A 19750-nucleotide genomic window follows, 5' to 3' on the forward strand; every position below is an offset into this window, starting at 1 on the left:
ATACCATTGAATTGTATACTTTAAGCAGGTGGACTTGATGGGATGTAAATTATATCTCAGTAAAGCTGTTGAAAGCCAGAAGAGCATGAAAGCTAAATGAATGGGGAAGGAGCAAGCTGGATACTGACTGAGCTGGAAAACTGGGGTGAAGGAGGGTGTCCTGTGTGGGTTTTAAGAGGCTGTCTGTGGGGAGCTGGGCTGAAGGGATGGCTGGGGGTGGGAGGGGACATTGTAGGTCACAGAAGGAGCCGCTAACAGATGGAGCGCCTTAGGGGCCAGAGGCTAACACTTCAGATCCAGGGCCGCTGCCATGCTCGCCATCAACCAGAGACTACAGGAGCATTCGGGGCAGGACACTTCTGAAAGCTGGTGATGGCAGCAAAAAGAAGTTATTATTACAGAGCTTAAAAGGCCTCAAGAAGACCCCAAATCCTGAGGCAAAAACGGGCATATTCGACTAGTGCTGTAGCAAAAGCAGTGGCTAGAACGAGCATTTTTTTTTTTTTAACCGGAAAACTGACCCTCTCTTTTTTTCTTTCTTTTTCAGACTATAGCCTTCGTTTTCCCTTGGTAAGTACAAAACTTTAAAAAAATTTTCTCTGATGTGTCGTTAACTAGCGAAAAAAAAATGTTTGGGCTTTCAATGTTTGAGAAGTATTATCTTCTAGAGAAAGAAGGCCATATGGTCAGCGTGTTATATTTGAGTTTTATGCCTTAACTGGCTTGAACAGGCTCATATCACACTTTTGGTTACATCATTTTTTTTTTTTTTTCACGTTTAGAATCTGGCTCAGCTGCTCAGAATCCTGAAATGTATTGTTGAGAGCACAATTTCCACACGCCTGCCCCTCACTGACTTGTCCTTACTTTTGAAAGGGCCTCGCCTTATCGCGGTGGCACGCATTCGGGGACTGTTGGCGGCACAGTGGCACATAATTGCGTTGATGGTAATTGCTTCTTAAATTGATCTGCTGTGGGGAAAACTGCTGAAAAGGAGTTTTTCCAGATTGCACTTTTAGTGAAAAAAATAGAAAACCAACAGTGTTGGCATTCCATAATATTTTACCTTTTGAGGCAATATTCCATGGCCTCCAGGTCCTAGTACTTAGTAAAAGAAACACCATCGCCTTTTTTGTGTTCACTTAATCCACTTAATGCTGTCAAGTTTCCTAAGGAAATTGAGCGAAGACCATCTAAGAGCTTTTGAAGTGGCTGCAGCCTGTGGGCAGGTAACACACGGTCTGCCCTGGTAGGTGCGCACCTCTTGTGAGTGAACCAGGATGTGGGCCGCTGGGATGTTGCATTTCTCAAATGAATCACCTTATTTGAAATACCTTGACTCTGTTCAGAATTAGTCTAAGGCTGATGGGTGGATTCTTTGGCCCCGGCTGGCCCCTCTTTTCGGGGGTGTGCCTTTCATTTGGGCATCAGTGCTTATATGGTGATTCCTGGTGTGATGAAGGGCATTTTGGTTGTACAGACTGTTTCTCCTTATCTCAAAAAATGCTAAATATAGTCAAAGATTTATCAAGACAGAGAAGAGGAAAACTTCCATTTCCTACCTACTCAACTAATTTTGTTGTCCATGTTCTTTACCCTATAATTATTGGATGTTGACAATTCCGAATGGCACACTTTGCTTGGGCAAATGGTCACGGTGGGATCAAAGAGAAGGGTCATTACTGGAATAATATTACTAGGATGGAGGCTTACTTGGAGGAAGTCAGCAATGCCTTTGCCTCAGAAGCCCAAGTGAGAGGTCTTGCTCGCTCGTGTGGGTTGGGATGGATGTTAAACCTGCTGCCATCAAAAGCAGTGGGTCCTGACCACACTGAAATTAAACATTTGAGGGCAGGCCCCGCAGACTCATCTCCTTCCAAAATACAAGGTGCAGGTTATGATGCGTTAGAAGTGTCTGACCTTTGCTTCCCTCAGCTCTCGACTCAGCACTGGCCCCTCCACACCCAGGTGCCATCCACCTGCTCTAGGATTTCCTGGCCATGCCTGGGTCAGCCTCACTTGCAGCTGAGTAAGCCCATGACCTGCGCTTCTAGGGGCCCCTAGCCTCCAGTGTCTCAAACCAGCCCCACGTTCAGAAGTGCATGCCCCGTCCAAAGGCAGCTGAGCCTGTGTCCGGGAGGCGACTTCTGACCTCTGCTTCTATCACAGGTGCTTGGTAGCCACCAGCTTCAGGCAGCCTCTCTTCCACCTGGTCCCATCCTTTGTCTCCTTTGCAATAGGAAAGTAAAGTTGTGCTTAGGGAGCTGTGAGTCCTTAGACTAAGAGCGTTTCTGATTTCCAGAGTCTTTCTCTTCCACGTGAGGAAAGTGTGTTGGAAGCATGAACTCCCCAACCGTGGCTACCTTAGGCACTGCCTGTGTTTGGAATTGTAGGTCTTTTAGCCTATGGCACGTTCATTGCCAAACATCTCAGAATCCTTCCAGAGCGTCAGGGTTTCAGCTAATAGAAAGGAATTTATTTTTAATTGGTGAGGTTGGAAACTTGCTTTTGAGTCAGTTAGAACTAAATAACTAGGTCACCTTGGGCAGATGGGGAGAGAGTAAATGCCCTGAGGTTGGCCACCCCAGGCCGCCGTCCACACTCGGTGCAGTGGCTCCAGAGGAGTGAACATGCCAGCGTCTCAGGTGTCAGCTCGTCCTAGGATTCTTGTGACATTTAAGTGAAATAACCCAAAGTCTAAGCGTTTAGTAAAATGGTTATTGTCTCCGTCATCAGAAAATGATGGAAATTGTTTCCGCTGTTTAAAGAAGGAATTTAACTGGGTAGTGATGTATTCACTGTATTATAATGGATATTTAAAGGCATTTCCTTGTCTAGAAATAATCCCTGATTTTTCATTTAACAAAAGACACTCTGTGTTAATATTTGACTTTTTTTTTTTAATTTATTTTTGGTTGCATTGGGCCTTCATTGCTGCGTGCGGGCTTTCTCTAGCTGTGGCGAGCGGGGGCTACTCTTCGTTGCGGTGCGCGGGCTTCTCATTGGGGTGGCTTCTCTTGTTGTAGAGCACAGGCTCTAGGCACGTGGGCTTCAGTAGTTGTGGCACGCAGGCTCAGTAGTTGTGGCACACGGGCTTAGTTGCTCCGCAGCATGTGGGATCCTCCCGGACCAGGGCTCGAACCCGTGTCCCCTGCATTGGCAGGCAGTTTCTTATCCACTGCGCCACCAGGGAAGCCCGATATGTGACTTTCTAAAAAAAAAGTCAATTTTAAACTGGAGGAAGAGGACTCTTTTTAGTACAACCACCCATTCTCATACTTCTCTTCTTTTTTCAGTATCTAAAAATAGATTTGGGAAGTAATACTATAGTTCATATCGATCATCAGATACGACCAGAGTTCCCTCAACTGGGGAATGCCTGCAACTCTGTGGGTCTCGGTTGCATAGCGTTCAAAAAATGCAGTGGAATTTCAGAATTAAGACTATACGGAAGACACATGATTAAGGTTTAAGTATTTTCTCCAGGCTCGTTGAGGTCTTACGTTGTTGTACCAAAGCGTATCCACCAGTAAAGTAAAATTAAATGACACTGTAGTTTGGCGATCTCACTTTGGTTCATGGAAATACCCAAGGAGTAAAAGAAAACCAAATTGAAGTGCTAATGTTAAATAACAGTGAATTTAATTTTAACAGTAACTTAGAATATTCATTCACTAGCCTTGTCCTCTGTAAGGATCTATGATTCCAACTCTATCAGTTTCAATGCATGTGATTTTCCTCTTCCAAGTCATTTTTCTTCTTTGGTGTTGGTCTGAACAGTCACCATGGTAGAGAGGCAAAAAATAGAGAACCTGAAGGTTTTTAAATCAACTGCACAGGACTTGTTCTCCCAGGGTGGGGTGAATACTCCAAGCATCCTTTCTGCCCGTCTCAGCTGGGGTTGCATTTCTGTTGGCAGAACAGGTGTTCTGTGTCCTGTCCTGGTTTCTTAATCCTTAGGAAGAACAGAGAAGCATGATGGGCAGGGCACAGGAGATTTGAAAACTTTCTAAGAGATTCAATTCCCGTCTCCTTCCTTTGCCACGTTCTCGGGGTTTTATTAGCATGTATGGACTGCGCGGGTTTCCTATCCAAGCAAAATGTGTTTCTCCCAACAACAAAGCAGTTATTCTCCCGCAAACTGAGAGTAGAAACTGACAGCCAGTTGGAAGAATGCCTTTGGATCTGATGGTGACAAACAGCTCAATCCCTCATTTATTTCCATTTCCATTTTCCCCCAGGAAAGTTTCAACATTCTTCCAAGAAGTACCTCCTAAAAGCGTCCAGTAAGTAATTGTTTGTCATAGAGCAAAGGCATGGATGTTGAGCTGTCAGAGTTTCCATTTAGAGGAAATAGGAACATAGCTCTCCTATATAAACGCGTGTCTCATCTCTGAGCTCCCAGCAGACCCAGTTCAGAGCTGGAATTGTTCTTCTTGAAATCCTGTTCCTGCTGACAGGAAAACATGGATTCTCGCAGGCCAGGATGGCTCCCCAGCATCGTCCCCGTAGGACAAGAGGTAAAGGGAAACTGAAAGGGGAGCCTTTCTTGTCCCTTGGGATTTATGTCATGGCTTATTTTTATGTAATGTAATTCCTAAGATATTTAAAAATTGGGTTAAAGAATATTATCAGGACGCCTCCGTTAAATGCAACATCGGCAAGCACTTTGGTTAAGTTCGTGCAGCCCTGGGCAGGAAATCTGGTACTCATGCTTCAGGAAACTGTTTAATGCACCACGGCTCTGCCGAGTGGTGCCTGGGGATGGTACAGAGGAACGGTCTGCTTTGGGGCTGCTAGGAAACCAAGTGAGGCTCACTTTTTAGGAAAACAATCCCCAACTATTGTTGGGGCCCTGGGTTGCCTGGATGACACATCAAAATCCCACCCGTTTTAAGTTGGACATTTTCTATTTTTATAGTCAAAACCGCCCTCTTAATTTTCCTTAGCAACTAGATTTGTGAAGTGGCATTTTAGTTAAAAGTGACTCACTGAGAAAGTGGGAGGTACCTAGGTGGCCGGGCAGCAAGCTGGTTTTCCAGGAGCTGGTGTCTGGGTTCACGAGGGCGGGGCCAGGAGTCTGGGGCCAAGGTTGTCCCGTCTGTGTAGCTGACGTTGTAGGGACAGATGGCATCGTCAGCTGCAGATCTGTGCCGACTGCCTGGCTAAAGGCAGCGTTCACACTGGGGAAAGAAGACAAGATTTATAAACCCGTTGGGTGTGTGACTTACAGAGAACATTCTCAGACCCATTGGGCCACAGAGTCAGGAAGGAGTCCTGCTACCACAGGGAAGGGTCATGGACCAGTCCCCACTGGATACGGGACCTCGCCCCCAGCTGCAGTCCCATCCATGGGGGACGTCCCTTTGTGAATCGGGACATTCAGCCAGCAGGAGACTCGGTGCATTCTGTTTCAAAATTGCCAATTGGGAGTGACTTTTTAAAGACTGCTTATTGCGATGCAGAGTTTGCTATAAACTATTTAAAATGTTGGGAAAGGAAAGGTCCCTGTGGAATTGCTGAACAAAAATGTGTCACATAATGGTTTCTCTGAGTAGCTTCTCTCCTTTTTTTGAATCGAAATGAACATAATCTAAAACCAGAACTTGGATTTGTGTTATTTCATGATGGGGGCTGATGGAATTCTAACAACTTTTAAAAAATATGTTGACGGTATTCAACTGATTTCAGACAACTCTCCCAAGATTGATCTGCTCTCAGAAATGGTACAGATTTTCTGTTCAGGTCTTACCTATATGTAAATATGTTTAAAGCTACCGTGTTGCTGCTGAGAAGTTAATTCTTTTTAAAAACGTCACGTTGCTGGAAATTATGATTTGCAAAAGCAGGACTTGATCTATTTCCTGTTTGGCCGGATAACGTTGTAAATGCCGCCTTATGCTGAAAGCCTAAATGGCGTTGCTGATAACTCACGCGCAGTTCATCGTCCTCTTTGGGCCTCATTGACACCTGGGCGCAGTCTAGGTGTGCGTTCTCACCTCCGCCATAAAGATGGGGAGACAGAGACTTGGGCAGGCATGGAGGGGTGAGAGTACAGTGGGAAGGGGCTCACAGGTCCCCGTGTTCCCTGCACTGAGCCCAGGTTCCTCTCAAACCTCAAAACCAGTCAGGTCTCATGACCACCTCCAAAGGTAAGGTGCAGACCTGCCAAAAAAAAAAAAAAAAAACCACCCAACAACGCTTTTTCCATTATGGAAAATGTGATTTTTCTGTTATGAAAGTAACAGAGCTCATTACTAACTAAGAACATATCCTGTGGATTCTGCAAACAGTTTTCTGGTAAATAATTATATTTGGGAACACTTTTATGATTGCCTAAGTCGATCTTGGCCAGGGTTCCCAACTATTTCCTCGTGTTATCTGCTGACCGAATCCAGTTTTCTAATCTCTTCCCACACGCTTGCCAGGCTTCCTTTCGGCGTGGCCAGTAGTCTGTCCATTCACTCGCCCAGCGTTTATCAGGTGTCTCCTGCAGGCTTCTGACTGTGCCACCAGGTCTTGAAAAATGCAGCAGGAGATCCTATAGTTCTGATATCAGGAAATATTGCCTGCAGGGTGGATATTTGAGTCCTTTCTTGAGCAGTTCTGATTGTGTGTCCTGCGCAGTAGCCTAGAAAAGGATTGGTCAGAAATCAAGTTTAGTTGTAGAAAGCTGAATGACTTGGACGTGTCCCTTCATGCCCTGAGTCACACCTTCTTTGTTTAAAACATAAAGAGCCCTGTAAGGATTTTTTTAAAGGTCCCTTCATGACATAAAGTTCAGTGACCGAGGGCAATGCTTCTCTGGATTTTGAGTTAACAGCAGAAATGCCCCTCAGGTAACCACAGCTGCGTATCCTCCGTGTTTGGGGGCTGTCACCTTCATTGCCTTCCCTTCTGGGATGAAATTTGTACATTGTGATGTAAAGGTTTTATGATCTTTGCTTTGTAAAGGAAGCCACTGTGTGGGTGCTTTCTCGTCCCTTCTCTCTCTTATTTGTATTTGCTCTCCTGCTGCCCTCCAAAAGAAGCAGGGACCTGTAAAAGACGGTTTTATTCCTAGAAAACAATATTGGAAAAGCAATCTTCTTCTTTCTGTGATGTTGCTTACATATATGCGGGAAGTAAAAGCTGGGAATCCGTGGGTTTTGATTTTAAAACTTAAGCAGAAACATTAGTTAACAAAACAAAGGTCCTTTCTCCACTGTTTTGCAATCCATCGTGGCAGAGGGTTCTGGGAGCCTGCTACGGTGTATTTTACCTGAAGAACTGATGGACGGGGAAGGTGAGCTGCTTAATCTCATCAGATACCATGGAAACCCCAGTACCACTCTGCTCCCCTCTTGTGAGAGTCCTCCAAAAACAATCCCGGCTGCAAAGTGTGTGTTGCTGAGATGAAGTTGGAGGTCCCGAAAGCACACAACGTGAGCGTGATCAGATTCAGAGGCATCACTCTTTCCAGGATCTATTTTTGGCTTCCTTCCAATGTGAAGCCGACCCGACATTCTGTTGTGCTGTTTCCCGCTGTGGGTGGATTTATTTAATTTTTCATGAGTGACTCACTACCCATGGCTGTATGTTTTCCTCCTGTGCAGCTGAGAATTAAGTCATGTTTCCTTTTAAAAATTATTTTTGATAGAATCTGAGCCATGTGGCACTCAGAGGTTTTGAGACTAAGGGACACAGTAGTATCACTAAGACAAGGCGCCTAGCTTCCCCGGGCTCTTACAAAATGGCAGTGATGGTGTCACCCTGTGACTGGGATGTTCTCCCCCAGAGGGGACTGCGTCTTATCAAACAGCCAAAAACAGCTCTCTCTATAAAAATGTTTTTGTAAGTTGTGTGATCTTTTTAAACATTTTTTTCACGTTGCAACAAATCCAGTCCACTTGGAACGCCGCATGGTAGGTAGGATTCCCTAACAGAAAGCCTAGTAACAGAATTAGTTTCCATGCAGGTCCACGCTTTTCCCCCCGAGTGGCCTCTGTCTGCCCGGCTGGGTTCTAGTAACCCCCCTGTGTCCATCACCTTAAGTGACAGTAGCTCTGGACAGCAGAGCTGTTCTGTTCCCGTCTCAGGCTCAGTTCTTGCCAGACTGTTTCCACTCAGCGGCATCTCAGCCCTGCTCCTTGAGATGCATGAGGAGTGAAGATCATCTGTCTTTACCATGAGGCACTCCCTCCTGGCCCGAGCACAGACCAGGGATCCTCCAGACAAGCAGTCCAGGCGCCTGCCCTGCGCCCAGGGCTTCCAGCGTCAGATCTCCACAGTGCTGCCTGACAAGATGGGTGAGCACCAGAATGGCAAATGCAGGGACCAGAAAGGTCTGGAGGCAGCAGGAGACGGTACAAATAAGAGAAGAATAACAAAGGAAGATGAGGATGCGGTGGGAGGGCAGGTGGGCAGCTCCGTGGAGTCAGTCCAACCAAACAGCATGACCAGGAAAGGAGCAGAGGAGGGTCCCGCCTAGGGGTCAGGAGGCTCGCCGTCTCGCCCGACTGGCTGGGTGGCTTTAATCAAGTCGCCCACCTCCTAAGAGCACTGTCTCCTTAATCGCCCACCTCTGGAAGGCTCCGGCATTCTTTCCATCCAAGATGGGACCCCAGGAGATAGCAAAATTCTAGTACAACATTAATAGCACAAAAAGTCATCTGTGTTCTGGGTGAGGACACTGCAAAGTGCAAGAGGCCATGGCTGGGGGGTTGCTTTTCTTTAGGGACGATCTGCCTTTAACCAACATCCTAGGTTCAGGCTCAGGGCTTCCCCGAGCTGTTTCCCTGCAAAAGAGACACCCCTTCATGAGGGTGGCTGCTCCCGGGCCTGGTAAAGCTCAGGAAAACCAGCTTCGCTGAGAGCCAAACTGCAGGCCTGGAGCAGGAACCTCCGAGGCTCCATCCGTGTGTAGATGCACCACTGTCAGACCTTCAGCTACCACACCAGACATCCAGGTACCACTCCAGACATCCAGGTACCACACCAGACATCCAGGTACCACTCCAGACATCCAGGTACCACACCAGACATCCAGGTACCACTCCAGACATCCAGGTACCGCGCCAAAAATCCACACAGCATGTCGGAAATCCAAATATTGTGTGGGAAACCCAAGTACCTGGTCAGAAAATCAAGAACTGTATCTGGGCCTTTGTAATAATGGTACAAATGGGAGTCTTCATTTTCACCGGACCATGGTGAACCCTTTCTGAAATTCATTTTAGAGATTAAAAATTTTAACTTTTATTTCAGCTGGGCTATAACACTCCTTATAAAAAAAAAAGTGTCTGTTGTATATATCACAGTGTCCCTGGCAAATCTGAAAAAATAGTTGAAATTGCCCCTAATCACAGAACCCAGTGGGCTTGACTGAGGGTGAACAGATGATCGAGGAAACGGTTCCTTGAAATTTCTACACCAGATTCTGGGAAAGTCAGAGAACCATATCAGTGGTGTCTGAGAAATCCTGGCAGTGCTCTCCAAAAATCCACAGGAAAGGGTTTCCTTCAAGGGTATGGTTAAAGGAGAATTAAATACTAATCTTGAGGAATGAAAAGTCAAATTCAGAGAATGGTCTGATGGCATAGGACTGCCTGTTCAGCTTTAGAAAATGCATATTAAAAAAGAAAACTTCTGTTTTCTGCTTTTTCCCATGATTTATGTAATGTGTGACACTTAACGTGAAACTAATGCTTGATTGGATCCTTGCAGAGGGACAGAGAACAATGGATTTGGCCCTCATGGCTGCCTGTGACATGTAGGGGCGTGTCAGCTCCTGGAGGACAGCAAATGTCCTAATTCAAATCCCCAAGGGTGGCCTGGCACCTAGCAGACCTCTGCGTACAGTAGATGAATGAGTAAATGAATGAATGGACTGAGGGAGAGTGGGGAGCGAGGCAGTTAGCAGACAGAAAACTGCATTTTGCCTTCTCCGCAGCGCCTGGGGCGGCACTTAGCAAGACCAGGGCCACCTACAGAAGATGCCAGATTGCTTGTTCAAAAAGCAGGAAAAAAGCTTTTTCCTTTCTTCTGTGGTCTCTCTCTGGACCTGCCAGAGTGTTTTATACCTTCCATTTAATGTCATGCTCCCTGGGGGTACGGGGATTCTCTCAGGCAGTAGAGACCCTCAGAGATGCCTGGCACCTGCCCTGGAACTTGGCAGGTGGCGTTTGCGTATCAGGGGCCAAAAATGGACCTTTAGGAACCAGCCCTGGGAAGGGGGCAGAAGGTGTGAGTCGAGGCCCCAAGCCCCTGGCAGGATGCAGAATTGTTCCGTCAGACTTCACTTGCCAAACACAAATTCAGAGATAAAATTCTTCCAAGTTCAAAAAAGTGGCTGCAGCATTAAGCCCCAGGCCCTGAGCCCCTTCTGAGTCTCTGGTCTCAGACCCCGAAGCCGGCTCTGGTGTGAGAAATGGTGGTCAGAGCACTGGAATGTTCCCCCGGGGCATTTTGCGATAAGGGATTTCACCCCCCCCCCCCCCCCCGGAACATGATCTATTTCCAGCTAGAACTTTACTTCTCCCTGCTTCCATCATTAGTTTCTGGAAAGGTCTCCCCCCCACCCCCGCCACCACCAGCGCTGCCAGCCCTCCGTATCCGGCCCCCAATCCCGGGTGACTTTCTGCCACCCTGTTTCGATTTCTTTATATTGTTATGGAAACGCTCACTACTCTTTGGAACAGCCGTATTCACCCACTCTCTCCCCTTCTAGAACGTAGGCCCTGTGAGGACAGGGATCTTGTCCCTCTGTCCCTGCACACAGGTGCTGGCACGTGAATGAATGAATATGCTTTAATACTCCTGACACTGCTTTAGCTCCATTTTGGAGCAAGAGGGATATAAATAAATAAATGAAGGCAATTAACACCCCCAAGATTTCCAGTAAATCCCCCAGGATTTCTTCTGTCTAACACCAGACTGGCTTCAGTGATTTCTTTCGCAGGTGAGGCTGAGCTGGTATTGTTTTCTCTTGTGCCTGCATGGCAGGTGTCAAATGGGCATGCTGGTACTTCTGGCCCACTTCTTGCCTGAACTCGGGGGAGAGCAGTGTTCCAGGTGTGCCCTGGTCCCCAAACCAGGCCAGAACTACATGTTTCAGCTCCATTTGGGTTTTTTTTTTTTTTTTTTTTTTTTGCGGTACGCAGGCCTCTCACTGCTGTGGCCTCTCCTGTTGCGGAGCACAGGCTCCGGACGCGCAGGCCCAGTGGCCATGGCTCACGGGCACAGCCGCTCCGCGGCATGTGGGATCTTCCTGGACCGGGGCACGAACCCGCGTCCCCTGCATTGACAGGTGGACTCTCAACCACTGTGCCACCAGGGAAGCCCTCCATTTGGGTTTTTAATGGCAGTTCTCTTACCAACCCCTGCACTCATTTTAGGCAGATTCCTAAGAGCTAAGGGGTATGCTTTCCAATCAAAGCCACCTACACGCCTTGAAATTCCTTGTCTTGAAAGGGATATGTTTTAGGTCAATCGATTAAAGGTGTAGTCTAACATGAGGACCTGTTATCCACCAAAGGTTTTATACACCAAGAAGAATGACCGAGGTTCAAGCCCAGCACATCAGCATGTAAAGGAGCTGGCACAGCACAGGGCTGAGCAGTGGGGAGTGACAGCTGGACCCAGCTCTCAGAGCAGCCCCAGGACCCAGGGGGAGAGGCGGGCGGGCTAGGCACCTGGATTCGGAGAGCTCTCACTGCCTGGGACCCCTAATTATCACCTTCCTACACCAAGCTGCTGGTCGCAGCCTTACCCTCCCACCAGTCCTGGGGGAATAGGTGGCATGGGTAACTGAAGAAAATACAAGGAAATTAGGTGAAAAAGACCTGAATGTGCAAAATAAGTCATGCTAGCCTGAACTGCCCCTGCGGTGTGGAGTAGGATAGGATCTCGGAATTAACAGTTATTTGTAATGAGGTGGATGGACCTAGAGTCTGTCATACAGAGTGAAGAAAGTCAGAAAGAGAAAAACAAATACCGTATGCTAACACAGATATATGGAATTTAAGAAAACAAAATGTCATGAAGAACCTAGGGTAAGACAGGAATAAAGACACAGACCTACTAGAGAATGGACTTGAGGATATGGGGAGGGGGAAGGGTAAGCTGTGACAAAGCGAGAGAGTAGCATGGACATATACACACTACCAAACGTTAAATAGATAGCTAGTGGGAAGCAGCCGCATAGCACAGGGAGATCAGCTCGGTGCTTTGTGACCACCTGGAGGGGTGGGATAGGGAGGGTGGGAGGGAGGGAGACGCAAGAGGGAAGAGATATGGGAACATATGTGTATGTATAACTGATTCACTTTGTTATAAAGCAGAAACTAACACACCATTGTAAAGCAATTATACTCCAATAAAGAGGTAAAAAAAATAAAATAAAATAAAAAAACAAGACAAAAAAAACCAGTGTGTTTTGTGTTATCCCTCAGGGGGGTTGGTCAAAACCCCCTGAATTTCAGGCAGGTAAGCTTTTAGCACTTTTGCAGCCCACTGTCATAGAAGGAGTTACATTCAGAAGCCGAGTCTCACCACATCGCTGTATTTTTAGAGAGTGAGACTGCCATCCCCTCCACGACCCACAGCCCTCATGAGCCCTGCAGCCTGGACCTCGGACTCGGCTCCGTGACATCCCGGAAGCTCCTGGGTGCAGGGGCCTTCCTCCTTGCTGCCTGGGCTTCAGACACGTTGAGTAAGAGGCAAAGCACACCATCTCTCCAGGGAAATGGATGGAGCAAAATCCAGGAAAACAAAAACAAGGGAACTGCCTATAGCCGAGTGGGTTGGTATATCTCATGAGTAGACTTGGTGCCTCTCAAAATCTCCTTATCCTCAGAACTCAGAGCACCTTAAGCCAGGAGCCATGCTTGGGGTTCTCCTCTCTGAGAGGGATGACTTCAGATCTGTGTGGCTGGGGGTTGAATACCGGGGTCATCCTGGCTCCTGGGGAAGGGCTGTGGAGAGTTCTCCGCTCTGATGGAAGGTGGCACCACGGGATTGGTGCTGAGGGCACAGTGATTCTTCCTGGTGTGTAAAACCTATGGTTGATAACAGGTTCTCATCTCAGACTGCATCTTCAATCGACTGATTTAAACATATCCCTTTTCAAGGCACGGGATTTCAAGGCCGGTAGGCGGCTTTGCTTGGTGGGCATAGCCCTTGAATCTTGAAATACGTCGGAACTGGATGGAGCTATTTTTCTCCCTCTGAAGCAGAGGAGGTTAGCTCATGGTGGCCCCCCTCCAGGAGGAGAGGGTGCAGCCCGGGGGCTTGCCAGAATGTGGGTGTCGCAGCCCGGAGGCCAAGTTCAATCACCAGGGGCTGCCTGACAACCAGTGAGTCCTGTGCTTTGTAGGGCCTCCATGTAAAGGACTTAGGTCCCAGAGGCCCCTAAATTCTCGGGGTCTGTGGATCCGGAATAGCACCACAGAACTACTGGTACTCAGCTGATGGCCCAGAGCCTGCAGGCAGGGTTTGGAACCGGACGGAACCCAAGGCTTCTGTAGTTTCATAGATAGCTCCATGCAATAGATTGTTATAAACACCTATGAAAACCCCTGTTTTCCGATGATGCTGCCATATTTGATTAATGCTTCTGGATGACATCACAGGATGACTGGAGCAAGCACTGCTTGGAGCTGTGGCGAATTTGCTGAGGCTGAGAGGAAAATTGTCAGGTCAGGAGCCTAATCATTTTTAACTTGTCTCATTTGGCATTCTGTCCGGGTTTACACTCAGGCTACACACGCACACACACTGGAAAAAAAAAAAAAATCCCAGACCACCTTGAACGAAATGGTTTTGACCTCTATTTCTAAAAATGTGTGTTAGCATGAAAGAGGGAGCTTTCTCTGAGGGTTCAGCAAGCAATCTACTCCACCTGCTTCTGTCTTAGCTGCCAACCTTGGGTATTAGAGTGCCAGGTTTCTCTGGGAAAATTCATGTCATGGACATCTTGTTGCCAGGAAGCGCACCATTCACTTTTCGTTTCAAGATGATGTAAAGTCTCACATGTTATTCCCAGCGTGGATGCGGAGCAGTGAATGATGTCTAATTGTTTGGAAGGGAGAGAGCTCCTCCAAGAAGCTCCTCTAAGAAGCATGCAGTGTCGGAAGCTTCCGTCGCTCCGCAACATTATAACTTAACTTCTGTTTCACCAAAGGCAGTTAATTGGGCTGAAGACTCTCATGCATATGATGGTAGAGAGAGGGGAATATCTTCAACCTGCCCTGATAAAAACATTGCTTCCACCGTAGAAAAAACCCCTAGGAGAAGATTGGGGGTGGGGGCAGGCTGCATGTTGCACACCAGGGGGCGGCATGTGGAGGGAGATAGTGGTTCCCCCATTTCTCCTGCATTATACTAACTTTAGATAAAGTCTATTCAAATTGCTCAGGATTCTAACCATACAAACTCCAGCTTAAGGATTTTTTTTTTTTCCAGAACATCAGCACTGGAGGCTTCCCCAGGTTTTATAACTGTGGTGCCTCAATACGGAAGCCAAGTCAGTGGGTCCCCCTCCATTCAGCGCACCTCCCAGCTCTCAGTGGCCACCCTCCGCCTCATTTCGTGTCCAAGCTGAGCTCAGGAAGACCCTTCTTTCCCCTGAAGGAGGAGTCAGAGAGGTGCAGAGATGGCTCAGACCACACACACTCAGGCTGTGTACTCACAAACCCAGGCTGATGCGCCCTGGCTGCCGGGGATCACTCTGAATGTTACAGCCCTCCTTTCTTCCTTTCTTCCTCCCTCCCTCCCTCCCTCCCTCCTTTCTTCCTTCCTCCCTCCCTTCCTTCCTCCCTCCCCTCCTTTCTTTCTTTCCCAGTGCACAGTGAAAAGGCACACAAAGCAGAAAAAAAGCGCTAAGGGTCTTAAAATATAAAGCTTGTTCCTTTCTTCCACAGCCTCTCTCGACTTGCCCTGGTGGTGTTTTTTTGCTATTTTTTAAATTAATTTTTATTGAAGTTTAGTTGATTTACAGTGTGTTAAGTTCTGCTGTACAAAGTGATTTAGTTATACATATATATACATTCTTATTTTTTAAACATCTTTACTGGAGTATAATTGCTTTACAATGGTGTGTTAGTTTCTGCTGTATAACAAAGTGAATCAGCTATACGTATACATATATCCCCATATCCCCTCCCTCTTGCGTTTCCCTCCCACCCTCCCTATCCCACCCCTCCAGGTGGTCACAAAGCACCGAGCTGATCCCCCTGTGCTATGCGGCTGCTTCCCACTAGCTATCTAGTTTACGTTTGGTAGTGTATACATATATATACATTCTTTTTAAATATTCTTTTACTTTATGGTTCATCATAGTATATTGAATATAGTTCCCTGTGCTGTACAGTAGGACCTTGCTGTTTATCCATTTTATTTTATTTATTTAGGGCTGCGTTGAGTCTTCGTTGCTGCGCGCGGGCTTTCTCTAGTTGCGGTGAGCCGGGGCTACTGTTTGCTGCGGTGCGCGAGCTTCTCACTGCGGTGGCTTCTCTTGTTGCGGAGCACGGGCTCTAAGAGAGCAGGCTCAGTAGTTGTGGCTCGCGGGCTTAGTTGCTCCGCGGCATGTGGGATGTTCGCGGATTGGCAGGAGGATTCTTAACCACTGCGCCACCAGGGAAGCCCCTATCCATTTTATATGTAATAGTTTGCATCTGTTAATCCCAAACTCCCACGCCATCCCTCCCCCACCTCCTCCCCCTCATTTCTTTATGAAGTGGGAGTTGTGAGAAGTGTGTCTATTCATCGCTGCAGCCTCGGTTTCTTAGGCCCCCACGGCATTCCTTCCTACGTGGAGAGAGTTCTCTTTCTGTCCCTAAAACAACAAGCTTCTCAGCTTTGAGCCTGGACAATCTTAGTGTCATGGCAAAAACAGAAGTGGAAAAAGGCAAAAGAAAACAAACACCAAACAAATAGAGTGTCGGAAGAAGAGAAGACCAGAGTGCACAGGTAACATGAGTTCAACTCAGGTTAACTTAATGAATTGGGGCCAAACTTAGATTTGGCATTTTCCTTGAATTTTGGCTTTGGTAAATGACCTACCTGCCTTTTCCAAAAAGTGACCTCTGAAATCCAATCCCGGTGATTTGATTTCTCCCCTTTCGATGAACACTGTGGTGTCAGGAGTCCAAGCCGGCTCTCAAGACCATTCGCAGTAGGAGGTAAGGACAGCCGACTGCTCACCCTGAGTGTCCAGATAAATTTTGTGTTTGCTCAGAAGGAAACGTGGTGAAGTCCGTGTGCTCCAGAGGAAGGCTCCCACCTGCCATTTTCCTGGCGATCTCCCATTTCCCTCCTCTGCTTTGGGGCTGTCACGCGGTGGACACCCCTCCCACAATCTGGAGTCAGGGCTAGAGCCTCAGAGAACCAGCATCTTTGAGTTCAAAGTGAGTTCCGCACTTGAACGGTTCATGCTCAGGAAACCAGGGCTTAAAGACTGAAAAGTCAAATCAGTAGTTTCATTTATTTAAGCTTCACAGGTTAGAGACCTCAGGAATTAATAAATAAGTACATGGACATGTATTAGTGTGCAGTTGTGTGTCTACTAGTTACAAGTAAAAGTAAGATAGGAGACTTTAAAAATGAATATGGCAGAAGTTCAGTTAACATAAACTCCCAACAATAAAAATGTACGCTTCCTCATTTCTAGTCGTATTACTTTTGCCTTTTTTTTTTTTTTTTTTTTTGCATTCAAGAAACATTTGTTGAGTACCAATGTAAGTAGATTCAGGCAACTAATTGCTTTGCATCTTTTTTTTCCCCATTTTTTAAAATTTATTTTTTATTTTTATTGAAGTAAAGTTGATTTACAATGTTGTGTTAGTTTCAGGTGTACAGCAAAGTGATTAAGTTTTATATATATAATTCTTTTTCAGATTCTTTTCCATTATGGATTATTACAAGGTGTCGAACATAGTTCCCTGTGGTATACAGTAGGTCCTTATTGTTTATTTTATATACAGTAGTGTGATCTGCTCATCCCAAACTCCTTACTTTTGCTTTTTGAAAAGCATTTCTCAAGTCATTGGAAATAGTAAGAAATCTCTCCTTAAATTAATGAAGGGAAAAAAATAAGAAATTTTTGGATGTTTCCTCTTGTTGTTTGAGATCTTGCTGCGCACGTGGGTGCTGGCACACACAGACACTTTTGGCCGTCCCCATTCATCACCACTGTGAGATGAAGATGAGTTCAATTAACTAAGTTTTACGCAGCCAGGTGTTCGTTTTCCGAAAAAACCCGTGCAGGGTGATACAAATGGTTTGATTTAAGTGTGTGGCGTGACTGCATCGGGAAGCAGTGGAACCCCAGCAGCGATACTGCAGCATCACCATGGCAACCGGTGGAAATAATGGCCCCCTTCGGGAATAAAAGAGATCTCAAATCCTGTTGCAGGCGAGTAGCATTGGCTGTCTGCCGTAGGGATGGTTTCTGACGATTGTTTCAGAAATTCCTTATCAACAGAAAATGAACGAGAAGTGGCATTTTCAGAAAATGAATGGATTTACAGGCAACCAATGTGATCATCTCAGGCACCCAGGAAGGCAGGGTGGCGATCTATTCCGTGCGCGCCGCTATTCCAGTAGCTGCTGGAAGCCTGGCCACTGGCCCTGCCACACAGAACACGTCTGTAGGACTGTTGTCGACCTGTGCTTCTTTTATAGGCTTTCCACTTCGGTTTGGATTTTTTGCTTTATTGGAGGCAGAAATAATTGGGAATTCAATGAAAGAGAATATGACTACCTAGCACAGTCCTTGGTACATAGGAAGCAGTTTGTAAACAGTACTTCACATCAAATTCTCAGGACGAAATGAAAGTGCCTGGGGCTGGTCGGAGGAATTGTAATATTGATAGTATTGACAACAACAACAGCAGCAGAGGTGAGACGCAGCAAACCATCCTCTAGACGTTGGGTGCTGCTTCGGTGCGGTTATGTCGGTGCTCCTTCCTGAAGATGTGCCAACTGGTCAGACTTGTCTGCACAGCCTTTTGCCTCGTGCACTGATAACCATGTCCATGGGAAAGGCACTTTCTTTATGAAGGGGCCACATTTCCAGGGATACAGCTTGACCCACAGAATGTGAGATAAAGAAGCTCTGTAAAAAAAAAAAAAAAAACTTCCACTTTAGCGCAAAAGAAGGAGAACTTGGTGAGAACAAGCAGGCTTGGCAGCTTCAGTTTTTCAGATAACAGACTTGAGAGTAACACTTGGGAGTCCGTTTCCCTTTTTATTTTAGGAAGTGCTCTAGAGAGAAAACAGAGATCTTTCTGCTATAAGAAGTTCTCTCTTCAAAGCAGCATCATGCCTGGAATAGAATTTTCTCTTAGAATTTTCTCTAAGTGGAAAACTCTAGAATAAAAGATTTTTACCTTTAAAGACTATTTGGGGGAAGGGCTCGCATCATACGTGTGTGGAAGAGTTTTCCTGCACGTTTTCTTCACTTTCAGTTGTCTTTCAATTTAGTTTTGCCTTGAAAGAATTCGGGGGAAAGGATAACATTAGTGGTAATTTTTATGTGGAAACTGAATCTGAAGCATGCCGGACTCGTGATGGATCTTGCCATGTCTGTGCTTGCTGTCTGCGGGCTGTGAACCCCGCTTGTCCTGGGCGCTGGGTGTTTTCCCTTCCTCTGCCTTTTCAAGCGCAGTGCACCGGAGGGTTTTGATGACCCAACTGGGACTGCCGACTGCAGCAGCCGGCAGCCGGGTTGCCTTGCTTCCAGCAGCCAGACTGCTTCTCTGCCACCTTTCTTCCTGATTTATTTTAAACATAAAAAAAAAAAAGGGAAAAAGGGCACTCCACCACTGCAAATTATACATTTATTTGCAAGTGTTGATTTCAACTAGCGATGAGCCATCTCTCCTGACACTTTTTCCCCTGCTGGATTTTGGGCTCTGATTTCTGATGACATAGTCTGGGTACCACAGCCACTAGCCTCAGAAGGAGAATTACAGAGGGAATACCCGCGTAAATTATGTATTGCCTTTTGCATCAGTAGGAAATGTTCAAATTGTCAACTGGCGAGACTCCAGTGCTGTGGACATGGGTTTGAATGAGTTGATCACCTAGGGGCTGTTCAGAAAGCCGTGCTCTGTAAGTATCCGGGGATGCACAACACAGACGGGAAAAGGAATTTCTGGAATGTTCTTTATGTCGCTGGTTTTGGTTGGGAGAAAAATGCATTTTCCAACAGCTTTTAAAATGTAATATCTAATGTTGCTTCTCACTGTTAATTTAAGAATGTCACAGCGATTCTATTCTTGGTCAAGTTTGTGTGTGAGCTTATGCTACCAGCTTGTAAAATGTAACATCCGTGCAGGTGGTGGGTGAGCAGTTTTTACAAACGATTTGTGCAGATTTTATGTCTTCCTATGCGTTAAATTGCTATTTAACATATAAGTATTCTCTTTCACTTAAAATATAAAATCTAAATGTTCTTTAAGCAAAGAGAACGTGCTTAAGATTTTGGACATGCATCTTTCAGCTAACGTGGAAATTATAAAGACATTTTAGGAAATATTTGACATGAAAGCCGACTAACCAATTAAAAAATGGGAGGAAGAGATTTTTTTCTAGCTGTTTTCTTTCTTTTCTTCCTTCCTCCCTCCCTCTTTCTTTCTTTCCCTCGCTCTCTCCCTTCCTTCCTTTCTTTCAATTTCTCTCTTTCAATTTCTTTCTTTCTTTCTTTTTCTTTCTTTCTTTCTTTTCTTTCTTTCTTTCTTTCTTTCTTTCTTTCTTTCTTTCTTTCTTT

The 19750-nt window shown here is 46.1% G+C and overlaps 1 protein-coding gene across 3 annotated transcripts in view; it reads left to right on the plus strand.

Annotated features, from left to right (window-relative positions):
- Positions 1-554: 554 nt before the first annotated feature.
- PTPRE (protein tyrosine phosphatase receptor type E) overlaps positions 555-19750 on the plus strand; it is a 95131-nt gene continuing 75935 nt past the window's right edge. For all 3 annotated transcript variants that reach the window (XM_029245515.1, XM_029245513.1, XM_029245514.1), the window contains exon 1: positions 555-570. The gene's annotated coding sequence lies outside the window, so the exon portion shown is untranslated. The remainder of the gene's footprint in view (positions 571-19750) is intronic.

Source organism: Monodon monoceros, unplaced genomic scaffold, assembly GCF_005190385.1.
Source record: "Monodon monoceros isolate NGI ecotype Baffin Bay Population unplaced genomic scaffold, NGI_Narwhal_1 Super_Scaffold_4, whole genome shotgun sequence".
Taxonomy (NCBI): domain Eukaryota; kingdom Metazoa; phylum Chordata; class Mammalia; order Artiodactyla; family Monodontidae; genus Monodon; species Monodon monoceros.